General features: G+C 40.5%; 1 protein-coding gene across 4 annotated transcripts in view; it reads right to left on the bottom strand.

Annotated features, from left to right (window-relative positions):
- The window catches only part of cntn5 (contactin 5), a 211,790-nt gene that overhangs the window by 148,308 nt on the left and 39,170 nt on the right, over positions 1–24,312 (bottom strand). For 2 of the 4 annotated variants that reach the window (XM_077494311.1, XM_077494315.1), the window contains exon 3: positions 20,030–20,182. The gene's annotated coding sequence lies outside the window, so the exon portion shown is untranslated. Of the gene's footprint in view, positions 1–20,029; positions 20,183–20,830; positions 20,880–23,198; positions 23,267–24,241; positions 24,260–24,312 lie in introns of those variants that run through there. The other 2 variants (XM_077494313.1, XM_077494314.1) reach the window with 2 other exon arrangements.

The following is a 24,312-nucleotide window of genomic DNA, read 5'->3' as shown; positions in this document are numbered from 1 at the left end:
TTAATTAAGGATTTAATTTTATTTTTGAATTTCAGATGCACTTTAAATCTTTTCTGTTACAGTTAATAAAGCTATTATTTGTTGTAAGTTGGTCCATATTTCTTTCTTTTTTTTTATTTTTTTATTCTCTTATATGTTAATACGGATGCAGTGTTTTATAGACAAATGATACTATTTCTAGTCGCGTGGGGGTGGGGTGGGGGGGGTTCATGAGATGTTTTCTTCTTACTTTGGGGGGCATGACAGAAAATAATTGAGAAGCACTGGCCTAGTATCAATTCAGTGGGATTCCGATTCCATTTGACATGGTAAGAATTTGATATTTTCTCAATATGTGGGACAATTTAAAATGCCAACCTAAACGATGCCTTTAAAATTGAACTGCTTGGTTTGGTTCAATCAAAAGGGCTTTTCCAATGCAAAATCGGCTTCCTTATATAAAGTCTGTGTTGCTATGTCATGTGACGTTCCGTCGGACCATCCGGCTGTTGTGCGCTTCGCTCCTCGGCCGCCCACGCAACACCTGGATGAGACAGATTGACGGCTTTTGTCGGGGCAGCGGGGCAGATCGCGTGCCGGCCCGGGCAGTCAGCGGGGGCGCATCCCCCTGGCATTTAGCCGCATGATTGATCGCTCCCCCAACTTCCATCTTTAGTCCGAGAGCATTAGCACAGATGTTAACAGCTATTTCCAAATAGTTCCGACTCGTAAAACGCTTTTTTTTTTTTTTTCTCGCCGCTCGTATTTGCACGGCGCGCCGTAAACATTTGCACTCCGCCAGACGTGTGATTGTTTCCGAGGAGTGGCAAATTTATCCTCCCCGCTGCCAACCAAGCCCGGGCCCCATTTTCTTGTTCAGTGGAGGGGAAGCGGGCGGTTCGGCTCTGTTTGCCGTAAAAAGAGATCTAACGCAAACACAATTAGAAGAGCGGCCCGTGGTTCTGTTGTGCATAAAATTGATCGGCAATCGCAGAGGCGGCTTTAGCCAAGCGCGCGCTGTAAAACTGAGGGCATACAATCGTTTGGGGGTTGGAGGAGAGAAAGCGAGAGTTCCGCCGACTTCATCCTTTGGAGCTGCGGGTTATTATGCGGGATATCTGCACAACCCCCCGGGGGTATTAGACTTACAGAGCCAGTCGAGTCCGAGCATCCCACCGACGACGGATTTCTTGGCGCATTGCTGCATATCTAACCATTGTTAGATCTCATGTCCCCTGTTTTTTTTTTTTTTTTTTTTAGAACAACTCATGCACCGCCGCTTCCACACGGCACACTGGATCAGGAACCCCCCCGCAGTCGAAGGCTTTGATGCAGGGCAGCGGTTGGAAGTGGCCCACTGATACGTCTATTGATTGTTCTCAACCGCAAATACTTCCTTTCTGCACTTGTGCGTTAGCTTTCCCTTCGCTTGGCGGGTGACAAATCGCAAAGAATCACTTTTAACAGTCCAATCAAAAGTTGAGAATTCTTTTTTTGTTCCTGGATGAAAGCCGCTAGATTGAATTTGTTTGGTTTTTTTTGTGGGTTTTTCCTTTTGATAACCGTTTACTTGCTTGACATCGAGTATGTGCTGGGATTTGGATCCCAAAGCGCAGACACAAATAAGATTTGAACTATTTATTCACATCGAGAGGCGTGGAACAAACTTGACTAGACGAGAAACAAAGAGAGTTGCACAGAGAGACAGTGGTAATAATCCGACAAAGACACACACTTCTCAGAAGGCTTTTTTATAGCCAAGGAATCGATCTGATTGGTTGTGGCTAGACATGTGGGTAACAGGACTGACATGGAATTATCTGATTGGCTGTTGTCCAGGTAAAGGGATATATTCATATTTTTACGAATGCATTACATTAGAGTAAGAAGTTTCTACTATTTGCTAGGGATGTAACGATATCCAAATATCGCGATACGATATTATCGCGATATGGAGCTCACGATACGATAATTATCACGATATTGTTGGGAGGTTGGCGATAGTTAAAAAAGGTCACAGCATTGTAAAAAAACATGATGTCATACTGAAAAAAGCACAATATTGTGCTTTTGTCCACAACATCGTTGTTATCATTATTATTATGTTTTATTAATATTATGTTATTATTACGTTATGTGGTTAATGCACGCACACATTGTGTTCCTCCACATATTGACTTGCTTCAAATGCATATTACGTTCCCCTTCATCTTACAATTAGTGTAGATTTTAAACATAGAAGGGCCAAAACATCCCTCATAAAAATGAAATTGCACTAAAAAACTAGCCACCAGAGGGCGCTAGAACTGCACAAATGGAAATCAGCCTGAAGTTTTGAACAGATGTGTTGCATTTAAATATCGTGAGCATGACTACGACGATATCGTGGCAGTTTTAATATCACGATATTGCGCTTATCGTGACATCCCTACTATTTGCAGCATTGGTAATTTTGACTAAAATGGCTACTGCGTGAATTCCTCAACTGAATCTAAAATTGTTGTGAATCGTGAATCGGGTCCTTGTGAATCGAATCAATTCTAGAAATCTGAATCGATACCCAGCCCGATGTCGAACTGCTGCTTGTTGCGAAATGAGTTGAGGTCCTTGCCACCATCTTGTGCTTTTGTATCTCAAAATTTGGCTCTAAAGTTTCAAGAATTTAAGAATGCGACTTACATTTTTTTCATCATCTCTAAATTTGCGCAGGAAAAGTGGATTGGTTTTGGGTCGTAGTCGAAGCTGGTCGCATCGAACAATTGAAGAAAACTTTGAGTGACTGCAGTTTTTCTTGTCTCCCCAAAGTTTGACACTTTTTACAGAGTGCTGCATGGCTGATTCTCAGGAAGTTCGCGTTTCACACTCAGCACTCAACATTCCGGAGACACGCTGCCCCCTATCGATTCACGGAATCCAGAACGAGGCGCTGCATCGCATTCACGTTGCCAATAAATTGGGCCTCGGAGGCTCGGCGCATTCCACTGATGTCGGGAGTTTGGAGCCGCGGCCGCCAACGCGTGGGTGTCGCTCTCGTTCCGAGGTGAACACGTTCTGTACCCTCCTTGGATGGAAGGGAGCTCGGATCCTTGCAAAGTAAAGAACGCACGTCGACTGCGTTGTAGGCAATTTCTGGTGTCAAGAAAGCCAGAGGACGCGACGCACCTGACATTCCCGGCGCGCTAATCAGCCGCGAGGATGATTAATACCTCCTCGTACCGACTGTTGTCCCCATGGTAACGCGCTCCCACGGGCGCATGCACGCGTTTGTCTGAACGCTCTCTCACTCGTCCATCAGCAAGCATCCACTTCAACAAAAGACGCTTCGAGAAATATTTGCAACAAATCTTTCCATTCCGTCCTTTGAAGAGACCACTAAATGTTTGCGCGGACGAAAGCAATTAGCAAATACTATTATGCCAGACATTTTTTTAATTTATTCATTGATATGCACAACGATAAACAAAAATAATTTAGTGACAGAAGGAAAACAGTGCAGGAGTTGCAAAGAAGCCAGAGTGATGAAATAAAATTCGCTCCTTAAAAACAAACACTTTTGAACAGCTTATTTTTATTGGTTTTTACAGCTAACGAAAACATTAATCACTGACAACTACCTGATTATCAAATAATGGATTATTTAGATGTAGGGCCCGACCGATTAATCGGCCGCCGATTATAATCGGCCGATTATTGGCCGTCAAACACCGGCCAAAACAATCGGCCAATTGGCCGATTATTTTTCCCCCATAAAACGTTTGTAGGGATACGGGTGTGTCGGAGTAGGGGAAATTTTTTCCCTCTGCTCCGACTCACCTGCTCCCAATTTTAATGCACCACACGCACACACTTGTATATACACTGGGTGGGGCCACATTCACGGTGTAAGGGTAGAGCTCGCCAGTCGAGCTGGCGGACTCAGTAACAGGGTTAGGTGTCACTAGTACTCTGGCGTGACGACCGGGGCCTCTCCCCACCGGGCTCGGTGTTCTGGTGTTCCGCCTTCTCCCCTGGTGCTTCCTCCTCTGCTTCCCCCCTCCCGCCGCTGTGCAAATCTCGCGCGGCTGGAGGTGGGGTGGGCACATCTTCCCTCTCTGCGCTGCTGCCCGGTGCCGGTTTCCGGGGGGGGGGGTTCTCGCGGGGGGCCGGGTTCGCGGGGGGGGGGGGGGTGGCGGCCGTCGGGGGGGGGCGGCTTGATTGGGGGTGGGTGGGGGGTTGGGTGCTGGGGGTCGGGGTGTGTTCGGGGGTTTGGGGGTCGGGGGTGGTGGGGCCTGGGTCGTGGTGGATGGCGGGATTGGGTGGGGTGCGGGGGGGTCGTGGGGGGATGGGGGCTGGGGACCGGTGGGGCGCTGTGGGGGCCCGCTGGGCCTCGTTCTGCGGCCTTGGGCTCGGGGGTGTGGGCCGGGGCTGGGGCGGGGGTGTTCCGGGTGTCTGGGTCGGTGTCCGCTCGGGTGGCTTGGGGGTGGCCTTGGTGCTGCCGCGGCCTGGGGATTTCGGGGGGGGGGGGGGTTGGGGGGTGCTCGCTTTGCTGGACCGCGGTTGACGGCTTCTTTCTTCGGTGGTGGTCCTTATGCATGCCAGATCCGTCGCACCAGCATCTACTGAAACTCAACAGAAGTACCCTCTCCCTCCCACAGCCCCTTGAATCAGTTGGTGCTGGTGTCTGTGGTTCTCACTTTTCTTTATCTATCCTTCCCTCCTTCCTCTCTTTAGTTTTTCCTCTGGTCACTTGAGATCTTAATTTATTAGAGGTATGAGGTTTCTGGGGTTGGCATAAGACTCTGGTTTTGTAACCACGCAGGAGGGGTCTTGTTGGTGCTGGACTTCACTTTGATGGATTGGATGTACTGGCTTCTATTGATCTCACTCTGCCTTATCGATCCTTCCCTCCTTCCTCTCTTTAGTTTTTCCTCTGGGCTCTTGAGATCTCGCTAAATTTGCTGGAATTTAGAGGCTTCCGGGGTTGGCGTAAGACTTTGATTTTGTAATCATGGGGAAGGCAGGAAGTGTTTGGTCGGTGCTGGATGTCACTTTGATTTACCTTTCTTTTCTCTTTATTTCTTTTTTTTCTGACCTTTTCTCTGGTCTCCTGACCATTTAAATCTCACGACTCTGGCGAGATTCTGAAGTACCTGGTTAAGGCGAAGGGTAATGGGATATTTATAAGGTTTTAGGTGAATGAATGAGTATAAATTTATACGTATTTGCACGCACGCACACGCACGCACGCAAACGCACGCACGCACGCACGCACACATACACACAAAAAAAAAAAAAAAAAAAAAAAAAAAAAAAAAAGAGCAATGATGACAAGACGTTGAATCGGTAAGACTACCGAATGAACAATTCTGAGCTCTTCAAAAAAAAAAAAAAAAAAAAAAAAAGAGCAATGATGACAAGACGTTGAATCGGTAAGACTACCGAATGAACAATTCTGAGCTCTTCAAAAAAAAAAAACAAAAAAAAAGAGCAATGATGACAAGACGTTGAATCGGTAAGACTACCGAATGAACAATTCTGAGCTCTTCAAAAAAAAAGAAAGAAAAAAAAAAAAAAAAAAACGTTTATAGAAGAAAACCGAAGTTTCTGACGCTCTGAAAGTACCCTGAAGGCACCATTTTGCTTGCTACGGATTAGCAACTAGCAAGTGTGTAGCGTATGTTTTAATAATAATAATAATAATACCAGTAAATAATAATAAATAATATAATTATAAAAAATAAATAAATAATATATTTAAATAATAATTATTATATATTTATCCATTTTATATATTTTTAAATAATCGGCAAATTAATCAGTAATCTGTATTTTCCTCTGCCAATAATCGGTATCGGCATCGGCCTAAAAAAAAAAAATGCATATCGGTTATATAGTCATGTTGATTTTACAACGTAGAAGAAGAACGTTGGCTATTGTTATTTTTAACTTTAGTCTTTTGCGTTAAAAATAAATTTTTTATAGTGTGTAAAAAAAAAAAAAAGTGTGTAAAAGGGTGGATGTGTAAAACACAGTTTGTGAATCCGCCATACAAGCCACGCGGCTTTTCTCGCTGACATTTCACGGTCGTTAAAAATGATCCGCACGTCGTTTTGACCAAACACTGAAAGGCAGTTTGACAGTTTGCTGAAAACTAGTACAACTTTTCACAGCGCTTTTCTTTCATGAAGCGTATGTTGTTGTTTTGTGCTATGATTAAAAATATGCTGACACGCCGGCTGCTTGTGGCTCACACGGTTTGCTGAAAGGAACCTTGGGCATCACACACTGTTCCGGCGCAAAGAAAATCCGCCTCATGTTTGTGTGTTTACGCCAGCGATTCCAAACTTCATGAATCAGACTTTATTATTGAGTATGATTATACGACAGCTCGCAATTCATGTGTTGATGTCAATAAAAAGAAATAATGCAGAGCCCTGTAAGAATAAATTCCTTCCCGAGGATGTCCTAAAAGGCCACAAGGCTTTTTTTTCCCCGGTGTCAGCTTTAATGTGCTTTTTTTTTTTTTTTTATGATGTTATATAATAATATTATGACGTCGTACGGTATAACGCAACGCAGACGTGACATTCTGTAACCGAGTCGATAACTAATCTCCGTCCGTGTTTGCTCGGGGTCACGCCTCTCTGGAGTGTGACACGGGTGCACAAAAAAATTAAATACAGTACATTAACCCCCAAATATGAAAAACAATTCAATTATGATCCTCATTTCAAAACAAATGGTTAACTATGGAAGAGAATTAGGGCCAGTGAAGAGAGAGAGAAAAAATAAAGGTTGGCAGGATTCTCACTTTATTGTCAGAATTCTGACTTTAACCTCAGAATTCTCACTTTAATCTCAGAATTATGACTTTGGGACATACAGCTATGAATTGTGGGGGGGAAGTCAGAAAGTCAACATTCTGAAAATAAAGTCAGAATTCTGAGGTTAAAGTCCAAATTCTCACTTAAAGTCAGAATTCTGAGAATCAAGTCAGAATTCTGAGATTAAAGTCGGAATTCTCTCTTTAAATTCAGAATTCTCACTATATAAATAAAGATGACTTGACTTGACTTAAAGTCAGAATTGTGAGAATAAACTCAGATATCTCCCTTTTAAGTCACAATTCTGAGTATAAAGTCAGAATTCTGTGATTGTCCGAATTCTAAGAATAAAGTCAGAATTTTCACTTTAGTGTCAGAATTCTGAGAAAAAACTCAGAATTCTCACTTTTAAGTTACTATTCTGAGAATAAAGTCAGAATTCTGAGAGTAAAGTCACAATCCTATTTTTTTCCTCTTCTCTAGCCCTTATCCTCTTCTGTAGTTAACAGATGATGATTTTCCAAAAATGCAACAAAACATGTATATATAGGCCTAATAGCGATTTTCAAGCAATAACAAGAGCCGGCGGCCATTTTTTAGCCACGCAGCAGGACAAAAACATACACGTGGCAAAGCCTCTCTGAGATTTACCACTTTAGCATACTTCCTTGATACCAATTACTTTCTTATTTGTCAGGGCTTTGCATCTTACAGAATGATTAAAAAACAGACACAAATAGGTCAATTTTGGGGATGAAATGCAAATAGGAGAATTTCTGAATATATGCAGTTCAATCGGATCACAGAGGATGCGTTCAAATGCAAACCGTAATACACATGCTAATGGATTCATCAGGTGGATGTGCGCGTCCTATCGGGAGTTGTTTAAGCCCAGATGAGTTTCAAGAGCACGGAGAAGAGCACACGCTCGCCCCCAGCATGCATAATGACCCCGCAGCCGCCGCCGCCGCCGCCGCCATCAATAACCATAATGGTCACCAGGACATTCATGTTACAGTCGCAGGCATGAATGATGAGGCCGCTAAGTCGGAGGGCAGCCTTTGGAGACAGTGATTTATTGATTGATTTATTTATTTATTTTATTTTAAATGTTATGTTGAATGCACATTTGGAGGAGGAAAACATTTGCAGTCACTTTCATTGACACCATTTTAAGATTTTAAAATGCTTTAACACCAAACGTATCAAATGTGATACTTTGAGATGATTTTTTTATTTTTTTTTCCTTTAAAATGAAAATACAGACACTGCGCATTTTCTCTCAGGGGTGTACTCACGTTTGTTACCAAGGGGTTAGCTATTAACTTATTCAAACCCCAAAATGTGTAAATATGTTTTTTAATATTTTGTTCTTCCCTACGTATTTATACGTTTTGTTTTGGGGTTTTTTGGGGTTTTTTTTGGGGGTTTTTTTAATGCTAGAGCACATAGAAGACTTTGATGCAGGTGAACTGAAGTGGTGGCTTAAAGCAATGGTAGTTATTACAAAAAAAAGGCCAGCAGGTGGCAGCAGAGTATAAGAGATCAGCCAGGGCCATGTTGCAACAAGCTGTTTTCAACAGGTTTGTGAATAATGATGAAACTATATTCTAATGCTAATTGCTGCAAAACGGAAACAGATGGAAATACAGTATACTTTTTGTTCCTGGTGAAAGAAGAAAAACTTTAATCTTTCTTTTGGTAGGTTCCATTTCTTTTCTTTTTTTATAGCAATATAACACAATATTCTGTGGGCCTTGCAAAATCAGTCAAAATCCAGTTGCTTCAGTGAATATAGGGAGTGAATGAGTTAATGGCTGTATTTTGAGTTATTTTCAGGGTACAATAAATGTACACTATTAGGTGTACTTTTCATTGTGTCAAATTGTCATTTCGTCAGTGCTTCCCATGAAAATTTGTAATGAAATATCTGCAGAAATGTGAGAAGTTTATCATACTTTTGTGACATACCGTAGCGATGAAATACATGCAGTGCATGGATAATCCACAAGGGGGCGGTAATTCTTTCACCACAGCTTTCCAGTAATACTGCAAGATGGCATGATGAAGGAATGAGACTTTTTTTTTTTTTCCCCACCAGGAATAATTCAGCTAAAAATATCATCGAAATCGAAAGTCAGATATGAAAATGACTTAACGTGAGCATTTTGTGCAAGACCTCAGTTCAGCAAGCCTCGACTTGAAAATGGTGAGAGTTTAACCCAGGATTTATTCTATGAACATGTTCATTACGCACTATGGTTTAAAAAAAACAAAAAAAAAACGTGCAAATTGAAACACAGAGCAGCACTCGTGCGCTCACAGCGTGAGAGGGTGCGTTTGTTTCAAGTGCCGTGCGTCACGTCGACACCACCAGCTGAGTGATGCCGCCGTCACTTTGTTAATTTCTCTCTCATTGCGCTGAAGTCTTCATTTCGATTTTTTTTTTTCTCCCCCCGCTCTAAAGCGAGCGGAGAGAGGCGCCCGTCGCCTTGCTGTGATCTGAGCGCGCTGACTTTGATATATATTTTTAGAGAGTTTAGTCGTCCGCGGTGCCTTAAAGGGCCGTCATGTTGATGGAGTGTCCCTGGACTCCAGGTGCTCGACTACACACGCTCGCCAGCACGCGCGCACACGCATGCTCCTAAGGGGGTGACAACTATGCTTTTAAAGTCTTAATTGCACATGTGAATTTCACGCAAGTGCTAAATTTAGACCCTGTCGCTGGTATGCACAGATGTTTAATTTACTTAAAAACGGCAAGCATCGTACTTGTAGGCATCATGGAATGGTCTCAGAGAAGGTGGGTGTGTTTGGTGGGTGTGTTTAGAGGCGGTGCGGGGGTGGGGCCGCACCTTATGATGTCATAAAGTGAGCACTCACTCGTTTTCTCAGGGTGGGAGGGGCTGGTGCTTGGAAGGCGGAATGGCCTAGAATTTCTCATATGGAGGGGCAAACAAACAACCACTGCCATCATGTGTTTGGTGAGGAATTAGCATTTTAACACGGCTAAAAGCTAAAAAAATGTTGATAATTCATGTGGCTGTCCCTTTAAGTGTAATTAGAGATTGTATGTTGTTTATATGCATTGCTGTTTTGTACAAAAGCACAATATTGTGATTTTTATTTTATTTTTGTTTTTTTAGTATGAGCTCATTTTTTTTCTACTATAGCGTGACCTTTGTTAATATCTCCATACTCCCCACAATTTTGTGTTATTGTATCGCAAAATTTGGATATCGTTACTGGATATCTTTTCATCAGCAGCTGAACAATAACTTTAAGTATGATGATTAGGGGTGTGAATTGCCTCGTACCTGACGATTCGATTCGTATCACGATTCACAGGTCACGATTCGATTCGATACCGATTAATCCCGATACGAATTTATAAGTCGATTGTTGCGATTTTTTTCCATTCAAATTTAGAAAATACTAATCAGTAAGCTTGTAGAGTGTAAGATTTATATGAAAATGTATTATTTATTTATCTGAAATTTCAGTCTTATAGAGGTTGTAATCTGTTTCATGTTTAAACAGCATTAAAATAAAATATTAAGGCTTAATGTTCCGTTCATATAACATTCTTCCATGCTTAAGGTGTGAATCCTTAAAAAAAAAAAAAAAAAAAAAAAAAAAAAAAAAAAAAAAATCGATTTTGCCTATTATTGAATCGATTCGAGAATCGCGCGATGTAGTATCGCGATATATCGCCGAATCGATTTTTTTTTTAACACCCACTAAAGTATTTGCCATTTCCTTATGAACACGGCCCAAATCTCTTTTCTGCTTTTTAACTCATTAATATTACAAAGGAAGAAAAGGCACAAAACCACTTAAAAGTCACAAAAATCTATTCACATTGCTAACGCCTCTCAACCCTGTCAAACCAAAACGTACTACCGGTCGATACAGTATCGCATACAACCACTGTTCAGCACTGCTTAGACCCTTAAATGGACTTTTTTTTTTTTTTACGCACTTTTTGAGCCATACAGGCCTCTATACCCTGCACAAATTAAAAAAATAAATAAAAAATAAAAATTGGCTTTTCTGTTGCAACATTTCAGCGCAGGTTGCTTCCATTTGCTTGAGAAATGATGTTTACCGATCATTACAATCCAAGCCTTCATCAGCGCATTCAGAATTCACTGAAATGAAGTGCTTGGTCAGTGACATTTGCGTGACATTAAAACAGAACAAAGGCCACGGCAAGCGAAACGCACTCCGCTGCGGGTTAAGTCTGGCAGGAGCTTGTCATGGCCTCCCAGTTCTCGGCTCGTTCGCTTGCTTGCTTGTTTTGGCCGGCTGAGGTCGCGACAAGCGGGTCACGATAAAATGGCAACGCAAATGACCGTGACCTCGCAAATGTGAAGGGGACAGATGGTCAGGGCTAAATCCACTTTGAAGATACCAAATGATGCTTCTTCTTTTTTTTTTGTTCCCAATGGGATGGAAAAACATATCCATTCTCAGTTGATTCAGGTATATTATGTGGGAACCTTGGACTCGTCAACTGGCCATGACACATCCCAAATAGGGCTGAGAGAAAAAAAGCAATGTGACTTCAAATAAGTCGACTTAAATTTTCTGCCTCAAAGCTCCTTCTGTTACTGCACCATGTAGTGTTATTTGTCTGCTTAAAAACAATTACTGACTTTATGGGGTTTTATTAAAGCTTCCCCAAAACACAGGAAATGAAGTTCTGAACATCCTAAAAAAGCATGTGGGCTGTAATTATTCCCAAATATAACCTGCCACTCGGATTTAGGCTTTCATCACTTAGCCATTAGAGCATAGTCGTGCACTAATCGTGCCCAGAAGTAGACAAGAACAGGAGTTATTGACCTCATGTAGCTAGCTAACAGCTAGCGCTAACCTTGTCTACTCGTGGAATAATGTTGAAGCATCGTCTGATACTTTTAAGACACTATTACATGTGTAATATAGATAAGATATACAGTAAAGATGTGTGAACTAAATGGTACTGTCATTAGTGTTTGTTTACCTCAAGTGGTTATCGCTAGCATGCTAATGCTAATCGCGATTGCTAACCGTTTAGCACAGGCTAATTTTGTTGGTGTTTAATAATGCATATGTAGAGAAGATAAAACAGATAAATAGATAGATAGATAGATAGATAGATAGATAGAGATTTTTTTTTAGGATAATCAATTTAAAAAGATTCGACAGTGACAGCACTAATCCCAAATAATCTTAAAGAATTCTTTCCCAAAGTCAATTATTTGACAATACCAGCTGAATATACTATAAGAACAATTTTTAACTCAACACATTCAATCACATTCCTCGTTTAGAGCCACCTGGAAGAAAATTTCCCCCAATCGTTCAGCTAAAATAAATACAGTAAGTCAAACAACTTCCAAGGTGACAAGGAAATGCGACGGTTTAACTGGAGGCTGTTTGTTGTCCTCTCCTCACACTTCTTCAGAGGAGGCGAGATAATCTGATGGTGGCGCGACATCAAAAAAAGCCTCTGAACAAAAAAGAAAAACAGACAAGGCTTTAGATCAGGCTTCTCGCTTCCGATGCGAGATGAGGTGTCTCTTTCCGCCGGGCTCTTTCTTTAGCCTCAATTGGCCTCAAATGCTGCACAGGTAAACGAGTCAGGATGAGGACACTACTACGCTCAATGCAGACAGTGGATTTTAAATTGTTTTACAAAAACTTTTTTTTTTTAATCAAGAAAAATAATTTCAGAATGTTTTCTATCATGAATGTTACATGGGAAAAAATGCTGAGGGGAAATAGAAGTAAAGAACGCAAGATCATGATGTTGCACAAGTCTACACACCCTCTCATAACTGCGTATGTGGCTGTGTTTAGAATTAACCAGTTGCATTCATGCTCAAAGGAGGTCAGCACACACCTGCTGCAATTTAAAGAGCCTCTCATTAACTCCAAATAAATATCAGGATAAATATTTATTTGCATGAGGTTTAGGGAACAAAACTTTTGTTGAATTAGGTCTGACTGCTGTTTTTACCATTTTAAATGAGGCCAATCATCTTATTACTACAGTCTGACTACAGCTAATCAGAGGAATTCTGATTTGATTAGGGTAATATCTGGAGAGAAAAAAACTTGACGTGCTAGAAAAAAGTGGCAGCCATTTTGGAATCAGCATGCCCATTTTAGTTTTATTCATTAGAATTTTTTTTTTTTAATTGTTCCACAATGTAATCAGTATCAATTATAGCCTACATGGATTTTTTTTTTTCTATTCAGAGGCCAGCAGGGACCGACTGCATATATCTAACCTATGACAAAAAAATAAAAATAAAAGAAGCTGCATTTGAGGTTTGTCAAGCCCCTAAAAAAGCAAATGAAACACAGCGTTTCACAGCGTTGCAACATCTGCAGGGAGAGGCCACCGAAGATACTTGATCAGTGTGATGGATGCTGGTGAGCCCCGCCGCGCAACCCCCCCGACATGCACACCTGCTTGCCTGCGCCCCACTTATTGAATCCATGAATCAATTTAATGAGCACAGGGCGGGCGGGTCGGGTCGGGCCCTTCAATAAACACCCCGGTGAGCTCGCCGCGCCGGTGTTTCGTTCGACTGCAGCGCCGCCGAGGCAAGTCGGCGCTTGACTAGTTTGGTCTTGCAGCTAGACGACGCGCTGCTGTGCCGCAAAGGAGTTCAATAGGGGGAGCCGAGTCGAGTGTGCTTGAGAAAGAGAAGCAGACGCCTCGTATTGGTAATCGATACTGCGGCGGCCAAGTGATGCCTGCTGCCGCGGTACGTCCCCATTTAGAGCAGTACACTTTCAAGGCCTGACTCGGGCCATTTCCAAGATTTCCCACTGGAATTCGCTCCACAATCCACCCGCTCTCTGATCTGCCGTCACCATGTTCCTGCCTGCCGCCGTCGTCCACTTCCCGGTGTCATGCTGACATGAAAAAGGCGCGACAAATGAGAAAGAATGAGAAAAAATGTTCATTCAAACTATAGATAACTCTGGTCACCAAAAAACACGAATTGTGAAAAGAGTTGATGAATTGTCGGAGCTCGAGAGACTTCTACAACAGTAACTTACATTACTAATTACCCAAAACTGGAGTTGTACATGTTTACTTGCTGACATTGCCAAGGCTAACTCTTGTTTATACACCTGCATTGATAACATGTATTGCTGTTCCCGTTTGAATCTAAATATTGTCTGGCTCTAATTCCGTTTGGACATTTGTTGTAATAGTCAAGGCTACATGATAAGGCTGTATTGTGGCTACAATGAATCTGCTGTCAATACGCAAAATGGGGGTTGGTGGTCTGGTTCCTGGAGTGCGGCTGGCGTGGGCCGGCCGCTCTGCTGGGTAGCGCTCAGGAGTCATCAAAAACTACAAGTGCTGGCAACGGTGGTGTGCTGAGCTGACCAGAATCGAGGCAAAAATTGCTTGAAAGCAATGGGCAGACTGCAAGCCAATCTACTCTTCTGGTAGCCACTTGTGTGAAAGCTGATCCGAGGTCAGCGAAGACGCTACTGGTGAAAGAGAAGAATCGCGCTTGCCTTGGTTGCTCGCCTGGCGGTGTGGGCCTGCCGGTAGCGTCTGGGGACAGATTTACCAGTTCCAAATGACTGGGACAAGCCACAATCTACACTCACACACTCAAGATGAACTGAGCGAGCAGTGTCTGGGATAGTATGGGATGGATAACGATAAAAATCAGTAACTATTCTAAACAATGTATATGACTGATGCGTTATAGTAATGGGTCGATGTGGACGGGTCTCGACTAAGCCTCAGCTGCTACCCTTCTTTCGGATGTCAATGTTGCAAATGATGTGATGTGACTGATGTAATCTGTAATGTGTCCGAAAGGAAAAAATTAATAAACTAAACTAAACACTCGCCGTCATGCTGCATTGGCTTGATGTTCTTGCGGCGGCCCAAATACGCTAGCTTCAACAATTCGCAAGAAAGAAAAGAAAGGAAGAAAAAAAAAAAGAAAGAACTCTGACAATGAGTGATGTTCAAAAGAAATAAGTTAAAACGCACTTCACAGCAATTGTTGTCGCTTTTTTGAGGTGAAGCCTGGAATGGATTACAGGCATTTCCATTCATTTCAATGAGAAAAGATGATTTGAGATACAAATCTGTTGAGTTATATCATGCATTACAACTGTATGTTAACTCATTCACTCCCAAAAACGTATTTATACGTTTTTTTAGGTTTTTGTTTGCTAGAGTTTTTGTATGAAGGCTTTGATGCAGTTTCTAACCTGAAGTGGTCGCTTAACGCGATGGTAGTTATTACAAAAAAAAAAAAAAAAACGGCCAGCAGGTGGCAGCAAAAAGTATAAGAGATCAACCAGGTCCATTTTGCAGCAAGCTCTTTTTTTCCCAGTATTTTCAACAGGTTTGTGAATAATGATGAAACTTAGTTAATTCTAATACTAAATGCTACAAAACATAAAAACAGATAAAAAATACACCGTACTTTTTTTTTTTTTTTCTTCTTCTTCTCCTTGATGAAAGAAGAGACACATTTTTCTTTTGGTAGGTTCCATGTTTTTTATAGCAATAGAACATAAAAATGGCTGGGAGTGAATGAGTTAAGTGATGTATCTTGACAGTGAGCTATTTGTTTGCTGTGGGAGGAGCTAACTTTAGTTGTTAAGTTACAGGTGCGTGATTTTCCTCTGCGAAGTGACGCGCACTCGACTTCAGTCCAGTCGCAAAGTTTTTGTACTTCACTACTTCCCACCCCTCCCTCACTTCCATGATGTGATCCTAAACGCACTTCAATCCAAGCGGGCTTCCGTCACCGCATGAGGTCATCGCACAAAGGACGAACGCTCCCCATTTAGACGTCCGTCTCGCAGCATCCTCCAACCCGAGACATTTTTCTTCATCCGCCGGCGACGCGCGTTGCCTAATGGAGCATGAGAGTGACGATCCCCCCTCGCAGGCTCCCCCTCTCCGTTCGCCATGTTGCGTCACGGGGAGCCGCAGGCTAGAGAGAGGCCATGCTGCGCGAGTCGGGCCTGATTCACGGGTAAACATGGCTGGCGGTAATTGGAGAGCGCCGCAGCGGGGACCGTCGTACCTTTCACATGCACGAGTCGTTTGCGAGCGCCGATGGTAAACGAAATGCCGTCGTTGTCTTCAGTGACAGCTTTTTTTTTTTTGCAGGAAGTGTTGATGTTGGCTGGGACTTCTCGTGGTCTTATCAGCTAACCGTTCCTTATCATTCGGCAAACGCGCCGATTATTTGAACTGAGAGGAAATTATGGCTGCGTGATGTATTTTTCCCGTCTTTTGTCCCGTGGAGTACTCATTAAAAAAAAATAAAAAAAAAATAAAAAATAAAAATAAAAAAAACATGCAGCACAGACAAGCAGTGATGCCAGGTGGGAAATATAGGATTATTGTACCATAGACTCAAAATTATCGTACACCCGTCATAACCTAACCTAAATTACCACCGCATTATAAGGCGCACCTTCAATGAACGCCATATTTTAAAACTTTTTCCATATATAAGGTGCTATATGAGAGGCTGGGGTTACGTTATGCATCCATTAGATGGTGCTGCGCTAAACGTAATGTCAACAAAACAGTCAGATAAGTCAGTCAAATTTTACTAATAGATTACAAACCAGCTTTCTGACAACTCCATTCACTCCCAAAATCAATAAACAGCTGTTTTATTATTTTCTCTGAGGTAAAGTATTAGTATTAGCTAGCGATCCAAGATGGCGGGATATTCTCCGATAGCGTCTTGACAGCGAGACCTGTTGCGGCTCAATATTGATCCATATATAAGGCGCGCTGGATTATAAGGCGCATGGTCAGCTTTTGAAAAAAAAAATGGAAGGCTTTTAGGTGCGCCTTATAGTCATGAAAATACGGTACTGTATCTTTAAAAAAACGATTCCACGTAGATGTAAAGACTTTGACTGAACAAGCCCTTACTATATTTGAGCCAACTACTTAAATGAATAAGACGCTTTTGAGGCGAGGATATCATTTGATTTGATTTGTCATGATGTTCTGCTACATTCTATTTTTTTTTTTTTTTTTTTTTTTTTTTTTTTTTGTACTTGCGTACGCACCCCCATTGCTCCGACTGGTTGCGTGTGAGTAACTTTTACTCATATAAAAGTTCTTTGGAGTGGAACAAGAGCGAAGATATAAATTGTGTCATTGCACTTTATCATTGGACTGGCTCACAACAAGCTGTTTTACTGCTTTCATGAATTTTATAAGAGCTGTCATTTATTACGCCGGCGGTATATCGGGCGTGAAATGGCGCCGCCGCCGCCGCCAACTTCCATGGCGGCTCCTTCTTATTAGCTCTGCAAATGAGTGAAGGGAAATATCTAATTTACAACTTTCAGCTCCATTCTTTGGGTGTACTCGCTATTAATGATGCAAAGTGACACAAGCGCACTTCCTGCCCCGAGGGGGAACCCACACGGGCCTCATTACAAGCTACTTTTAATTAGTCTTTGTAATTAAAAAGGGAGTAAAAAGGAGGATGCCGAGGAAGGATGCGAGCGGAATTGATACGCCAATAAGCATTTTCATGTTCGGTGGTCAACGGTCTCGGGTTGAATTGCGTGAGTGACGCCATCTTGATGAATTGGCGGGAGGTTGTTTAACTCTTTGACTGCTGCTAAAATCCTAATAAATGCCGCCATTAACGTTAGTTGACGTTTACTAAGGTTTTTGTTTTTTTCCTCCTTTCTCAATGGGCAGTCTTGTTCAGCACTGCCTGCTCAATGGGTTGTGGAATCAAAACACCCACTAACTATGGCCAGCAGATGGCAGCATTGTCGCGCTTTTCAATGGGCTCACGGTATATGAAATTACAATGAAACACGACTGATATGATGAAATTGAACGTTTTCGAGGATGACGTGAACGATCAAAGCCTTTGTCACAGAGCGTCAATAAACTAAAAAAAAAAAAAGTGTCTAAGTCACTGTTGTGCAAAAAATTTATCTTTTCAATGTCACTCAAATGACCTATTTTCGAATGGTGATTACTAAATAAGAGAATAAGGTAGAAACATACTTTTTTTTTTATGTTTATGTTGTCGTAGCGCACAATATTTTGTTTGCCTTGAAAGATGAGTGAAAATGCGTGAAATCGGCTGGCACTGTTGGGGTTGTTTTTTGGATAATGTTTGGCAGTCAAAGAGTTAATAAGGAAGCAACTTGTGACCTATTTGGGCCGACCATATGTTACGTTACGAGATGGCATCCAGAAGGCGCCCGCATCATATTCTCTCTCCCAAAAAAAAAACATTTCCTATTAAATGTACCCGACAGCGCTGGAGTGATTCATGGTGTCAGGTTAAATAGACCGTAATCACCCAATCATTTTCCGTTTTAATTAGTTGGATGAACCTTTTGCACTCCTTCCAGATTGAGATAGAGAGGAACCTTTCAAGTCAAATGCCCCCCGGAGCAACAATCTTTTCATGCCTCCAAAAAAAACCCTAAATTCTACCTGGAATCAACCCTAGCCAATCAAAAGCTACATGGCTCACCTGTTGGAGAGGCAACAGCCAATCAAAACGGTTGCACTGTCACATGAGCCTTCACAAAAGATAACACACCGTTACAGTGTTTATATTAGGGGTATCAGGCGATTAAAATGTTTAATCGTACTTAATCGCATAACTTCAATGGTTAACTCATGATTACAGTGTTTCCTATAGGGTTAGATTCCAAAAAAATACCCGCAATAAATGAAATCCGCTTTATGCTTTACATTTATTATACATTTTTTAAGGGTTAGAAATGAAATATTTTTTTCTAGGTTTTCATACATAAAAATGGAAAAATGTTAAACTAATAGAAATATGGCTGCATCTTGTAGTCATTGATACAGTGATTTCATAATAATTCATAAAATTGAGTTAAGATGTGATGTTGATTTGTGTTGAGGTCATTTTTCTGCCACTAGATGGCATAATTGCATTTGTAAGACGGTGGTGACGACTCAGTGCATTTTCTTTTCATAGTAAGAGCTAACTGATCTTTAATATAAAGCAGCATGCGGAATTATGCACATTTTAAAAACTGTAAAATACAACTTGACCCATCTCCTCAAATATATGGATTATTATTCAAATTCATCCATCCATAACTTAAAATTAGCACACTAATGTGGGGGGAAAAAAATTAATAATTCTCTGCCGGTATGAACCGTGTGATACTCACTTCTTTTTTTTTCTTTTTTTTACCCCGGCATCTCCCTTTTTTTCCTCGCCTCTGCTGTCCCATCACTTTGGCCTCTTTATTAACACATTTGCCGGGTTTAATAAAAATGGAAATTCCCAAACGGGGCCAATCTTTAAAAAGGAAAGGAAGGCAATAAGAGGAGAGCATCGCCTGGAATTGGAGGCGATTTATAGGAGCCGCTGCAGACCGTAAAGGATGCGCTTGCTTCCCAAACTTCCCACTAGCCACGCTTTTATTAGTCCTGCCGTGACGCTGACACCTTATGACTGGCTTTGAATTTTAATAACGAGGGATTCTTTTTTTCCTCCCCCCTCGTGCGTTTCACTGCCACCTAACTAAGCCGCGCGGTCATATTTCAGAACATTAAATAACATGACACAGAGCCGCAGTGAATGCTTAACCTGTGGCCTCCAAAACGGTCTTGTTGGAATGATTCCCCCTTTGGAGCCGTCGTGTTCCGAGAGAGATGAGCGTGGAAATTAATTGCATTACAAGAGAACGGATGTTAAGAGCTGCAGGACGGATGTTCGACACAGAATCCTTATTTGATTACTTTTGAAATGGCGCGTGTTATTACGAGTGTCTGTTACATTACGTTGTTTTAAATGGTCCACGTGCCTGAATTGGATAAGACTGCTTGGATGGAAAATAAGCAGGCAACTACAATTAATTCATTTACTGTCTGTAGCCAACTATTAGGACTGAACAATTATTCAAATTAAAATCGACATTGCAATGCAGTAGAAAGGGATTTTCTCAAAGCAAAAGCTGCAATTTTGCGCATTCATTTTGTTCAGTTAGGCTTTATTTTGTTTTAGATTAAAGTAGTGTCTAGATTTGGTTGTTTTTGTTTTAATGTTATTGGATAAACTTGTTAAATTTTAACATTTTTTTTTTTAGTTTAGTCAAGGACAGGGAAATTCAGCATCAGCTTTTGTTCAAAGAGTACATAAATATACCATATTTACATTCATTTTAAATGCTTTACAGAAAAATCTAACTTTAAACAAACATCACAAACTTACCAGTGTATGCTAGCTTAACTCATCATCCTTGGAGCATAAATAGTTGAGTTTTCCACACAAATGTGGGCTAGTGCAGTCCTAATCGAGCTCGGTTAAGAGATGAAACATCTTCAAAGATAACCACAACTGTCCAGATGTGATCCATCCATTGCCCTGTAAATGAAATCACCTGGATGAATGAGAATGCCATGCTAGCTTAATGCTCACACAAAACACTTGAGACGGGCTAACAAAATTAGCAAGATGATGTAGTTACATATCAATTTGAAAACAAAAGAATTGTAAATAGTAGTAATAACAATATTTTTTGTCTATTTTTTTGTAGCAGAGCAAACATGTCCTAAATGCTGTTTATCACCCAAGTGGGAATGTTTGACTTCGCTGATTCTTTCAAATTTATTTCTCAAACTAAACTGTGTGCTGCCATCTAGTGGTCCATAGTAGAACTACACCTCATACAGTGCTTATTATGCTGCATTCGAGGATGGTCGGAAGTTCGACAAGAGTTGAGTTGTTTTTTCCCAGTTCTGACCTGAAAAATGGCGGATAGTGGTAAAATGTTTTTTTTATTTTGGTTCTTGAAACTAATTTTTGACCCCCAGCAAATTAATCTTCTAGTAATTTTGCTTCATTTATTGTCTAATTTCATAATCATTCCATACAGTTCAGTAGTTCACCGTATAATTTCATGCAGGGAGACGGCGCCGTACTGCCACGTACATTGCATTAAGTGAAATTATGTCGAATATTTATAAATGAAGAAAGCTATCTAATTTTATACTCGAGTAAATTGTGTTTTACCTTTCACGGTCTGTGTTTCCGAACGGGTCGCCATTGTAGAGTGACGTCACTTGTAGTCCGTCGGTGAAGTCGCCCCCCCCCCCCCCCGCCCCTTTGAAAGGTTGGAACTGGGAAGTTTCAACTCGAATAGTTCCGACTTCCGACCATCCTCAAATGCAGCAACACTTCCTGGTTTGAACTCGGAAAAGTCCGACTTCCGGAAGATGGTCGGAAGTCGGATATATCCGAGTTGTTTTTTTCCCAGTTCCGAGCTGAAAGCGTTCGAGGCGAACGTAAACAACCAAAATGGCGGATAGTGATAAATTGTTTTTATTTTGGTCTCTCCCTGCATGAAATTATACGGTCAACTACTCAACTGCGTGGAATGCGTATGATATAAGATTAAAACTATAAATGAAGCAAAACTGCAAAAAGGTACGTTTTCGAGAGGTCAAAATGAGTTTTGAGGACCAAAATAAAAGACAGTATATCACTAGCCACCATTTTTGTTGTTTACGTTTGTCGAATGCTTTCAGGTCGGAACTGGGAAAAACCAACTCGGATATATCCGACTTCCGACCATCCTCGAATGCAACATCAGTACAAAATAACTAACAACAACAAATTAACAAAATAGCAGGACTGCAAATATGGAACCTGTGACATATTCATATGGAAAAACCATTTTCACCCAAGTGGAATCTGATCTGCTCGACATGCTTTTAAATACGTCTTTATCCGACTTTAATGCCGCGCGGCAAATTCAGAAACGACTTGCACGGTTTCCACTCCCGCCTTTCAATCTTTGAACTGCATAATTCAAGAGACGGCGGACCCCCGCGGAAGCGCGCCGCAGTTCTACGAGCACGAAAGCCTGCCCATAAAATCAAATATATGCTGATTGCGGCGCCTATACGGAGGAGAGCCTGGAACGCTGCATCTGATAAGCGTCGCCATTGTGGATGTGTCGGGCCGGCAGGAGACTCGTAAGATGCACGTTGAAGATTGCGGCTCTCGGGGTTGTGCAACGGAACACATGACAGTTGCAGTCAATGCAAATCAGTGCCATTAAGCTAAAGCTTGCAGGGCCGGATCAATGAATCTTGCATGCATGTACACGCATGTGACATGAGATGGACGTTTACAATGGTGTCTTGAGATACAAGCGCCCGGACGTATTTTTTATTTATTTTTTTAGATACGAGTCAACATGATTGTTTACTTTGACTTGAGGTGCAGTATGGTGGCAGTGATCGGTTCAAGTCAGTTCACAACAAGCGAAGTGAACAATTCATCAAATATATACAGCACATATAATGTGAAATTATATCAACTGTAAGACATTTTTTCACAATATTGACTATACAAACGTAAAAAACACAAAGTCTAAAAAACAAAATACTGTATCCCTAGAAACAAATAAATAATGTATCGGTAATTTTGTAGTTGAAAATGTGATTACTGCACTGTACTTTTTTTTTTTTAATAGAATAAGACTGCCACCCAGTGGAAGAAAGTGGTCAAAGCATCTATTTTGTGAATATTCCTTGTTGAAAGCTGAAAATGCAACAGAAACAATTGGACTGATTTAATACCTGAAACGTGGATTTTATGTTTTTATTTTTTTTATTACGCTGCATTGTATTTTATATAATTGTTTATTCTTTAAATTTTTTTAAGCCTGGCAAAAGTGCACATGTTGGAGACATTATTATTATTATTATTATTATTATTATTATGATTATATTTAACATAAATTTACATGACTATGGTTCATCACACATGGTGTATAATTGTTTATATGTTTAATTTAAATATTTACATGTAGAAAATAAGAACAACAAAGGAACAACAAAGGGAGAATTTGTAGTCAATTTTTCATATTCTATAAACTTTCCCAAAAATTCATCATGAGTATAATAACTTAAATAAATTAAATCATTAAATTCATTAAGAATTATCTTTGTAAATAATGTGTTAATTGGTTTATTGTAATAAATAAAATGAAAATATGTATTGCCATTTTTAATTTTACTGTTTTATTTGAAATTAAAAATAAACATGAAATTTTATTGTAATATTTTTAAATGAATTATTTTATATGAATTATTATTATTTTTAAATGAATTATTTTCCAGAACATAATTATTTTCTTTTAACCTCATCCACAAATGACCTGACCTCAATCTCTGGTGTACTTTATAACTGTTTTGAAACGGTGACAAAGGCATGTGTAATTTCTCAAAATTAATTTCAATCAATCAATCAATCAATCAACAAAATTTCACAGCGGTGACTGTTTTCAGAGCGAGCCTGTAGCAGTTAGTTGAAGTGTTTAGTGTTGCGCTTATCGCACACAAATGCGAGGCGGCGGCGGCTGTAACTTGACCTTGGCCCCCCTGAAAAGCTGCGACAATGGCGCCCCGTACGGACCCTCCTATCGTGATCCAGTCGGGTCTATTTATAAAGAGCAGACACAGTGCAAGAGGTCAGTCAGCGCGAGGTGACATCAACTCAAGAACAAAAGGTGAGAAATAGTTTTGCTGTTACTGTGCTGACTGTTAATCTTTTTTGATGTCTGGTAGAAAATATTCGACATAGTCTTTTGATGCACTATTCATTTTTAAGAATGACGTGATTAATATGTGGGTCATTCCAGAATTGGAGGACAATTGAGGCTTTTATATTACAAAGTATGTTTTCAAGTCAAGCAGGAAATAAAAATCCCGCAATTGGAATTGTCCAGCTCAACCGTCAACAACATTTTATGCGACATTATTTGTCATGCGCTGTTTGACTCTTAACAGCTACTCAAGTGCTTAAAAACATATACAAAAAATATATTGCTGAATGTCCAATTCAATAATGTAAAATTTTATTTAATTAAATACTAATTTAATTTTGAACTTTTGTAACAGCGTTGCAAATAATGCTAATGTTTTTCTAGCTACGTGAGCTAATCAACAAACTATATAATCCATGCATCTTTTTTCGGTCCCGCTTTTGCTGATCAGGGTCACGTGGTAGCTGTAATTTTTTATTTTATTTTTTTTAAAGAGAAGAAAATACTTTAGTACAACTATTTATTTCTATATTATTAATAATGGTGTTGTGTTGGTTTGCGTAACACACTTTATTACAGCAAGCTTGATCGTGTCGTTTCTGCTGACTCATGTAGCTCATGTCTTCCCTCTAAATGACTAAAACGGATACTTGTGGAAAAAACAACAGTATTTAAAAGTACTTGTTCTACTCTTGACCAAACTAAGTAAAACCGGAAAAGTACAGATTCACCAAACAACTTCTGTACTAGTATGTATTAATGCTAGCTAGCGTTAGCTTAGCTCAAAAGAACATAGGTTTGTTAACATTGTTGCTAACAAGTGGCTCATAAATGGAAAAATGCTAAATTAGCTAATGATGACAACATACCTTATCTAAATATGTTTTTCCCAGATTGAAGATAATTTGACTCTGAATCCCAGCAATTGGTGATTTTTAGT

This window comes from Festucalex cinctus, chromosome 13, assembly GCF_051991245.1.
Source record: "Festucalex cinctus isolate MCC-2025b chromosome 13, RoL_Fcin_1.0, whole genome shotgun sequence".
NCBI classification, from domain to species: domain Eukaryota; kingdom Metazoa; phylum Chordata; class Actinopteri; order Syngnathiformes; family Syngnathidae; genus Festucalex; species Festucalex cinctus.
The sequence above is the reverse complement of the archived record's forward strand: the minus strand, read 5'-3'. Positions and strand labels throughout refer to the sequence as shown.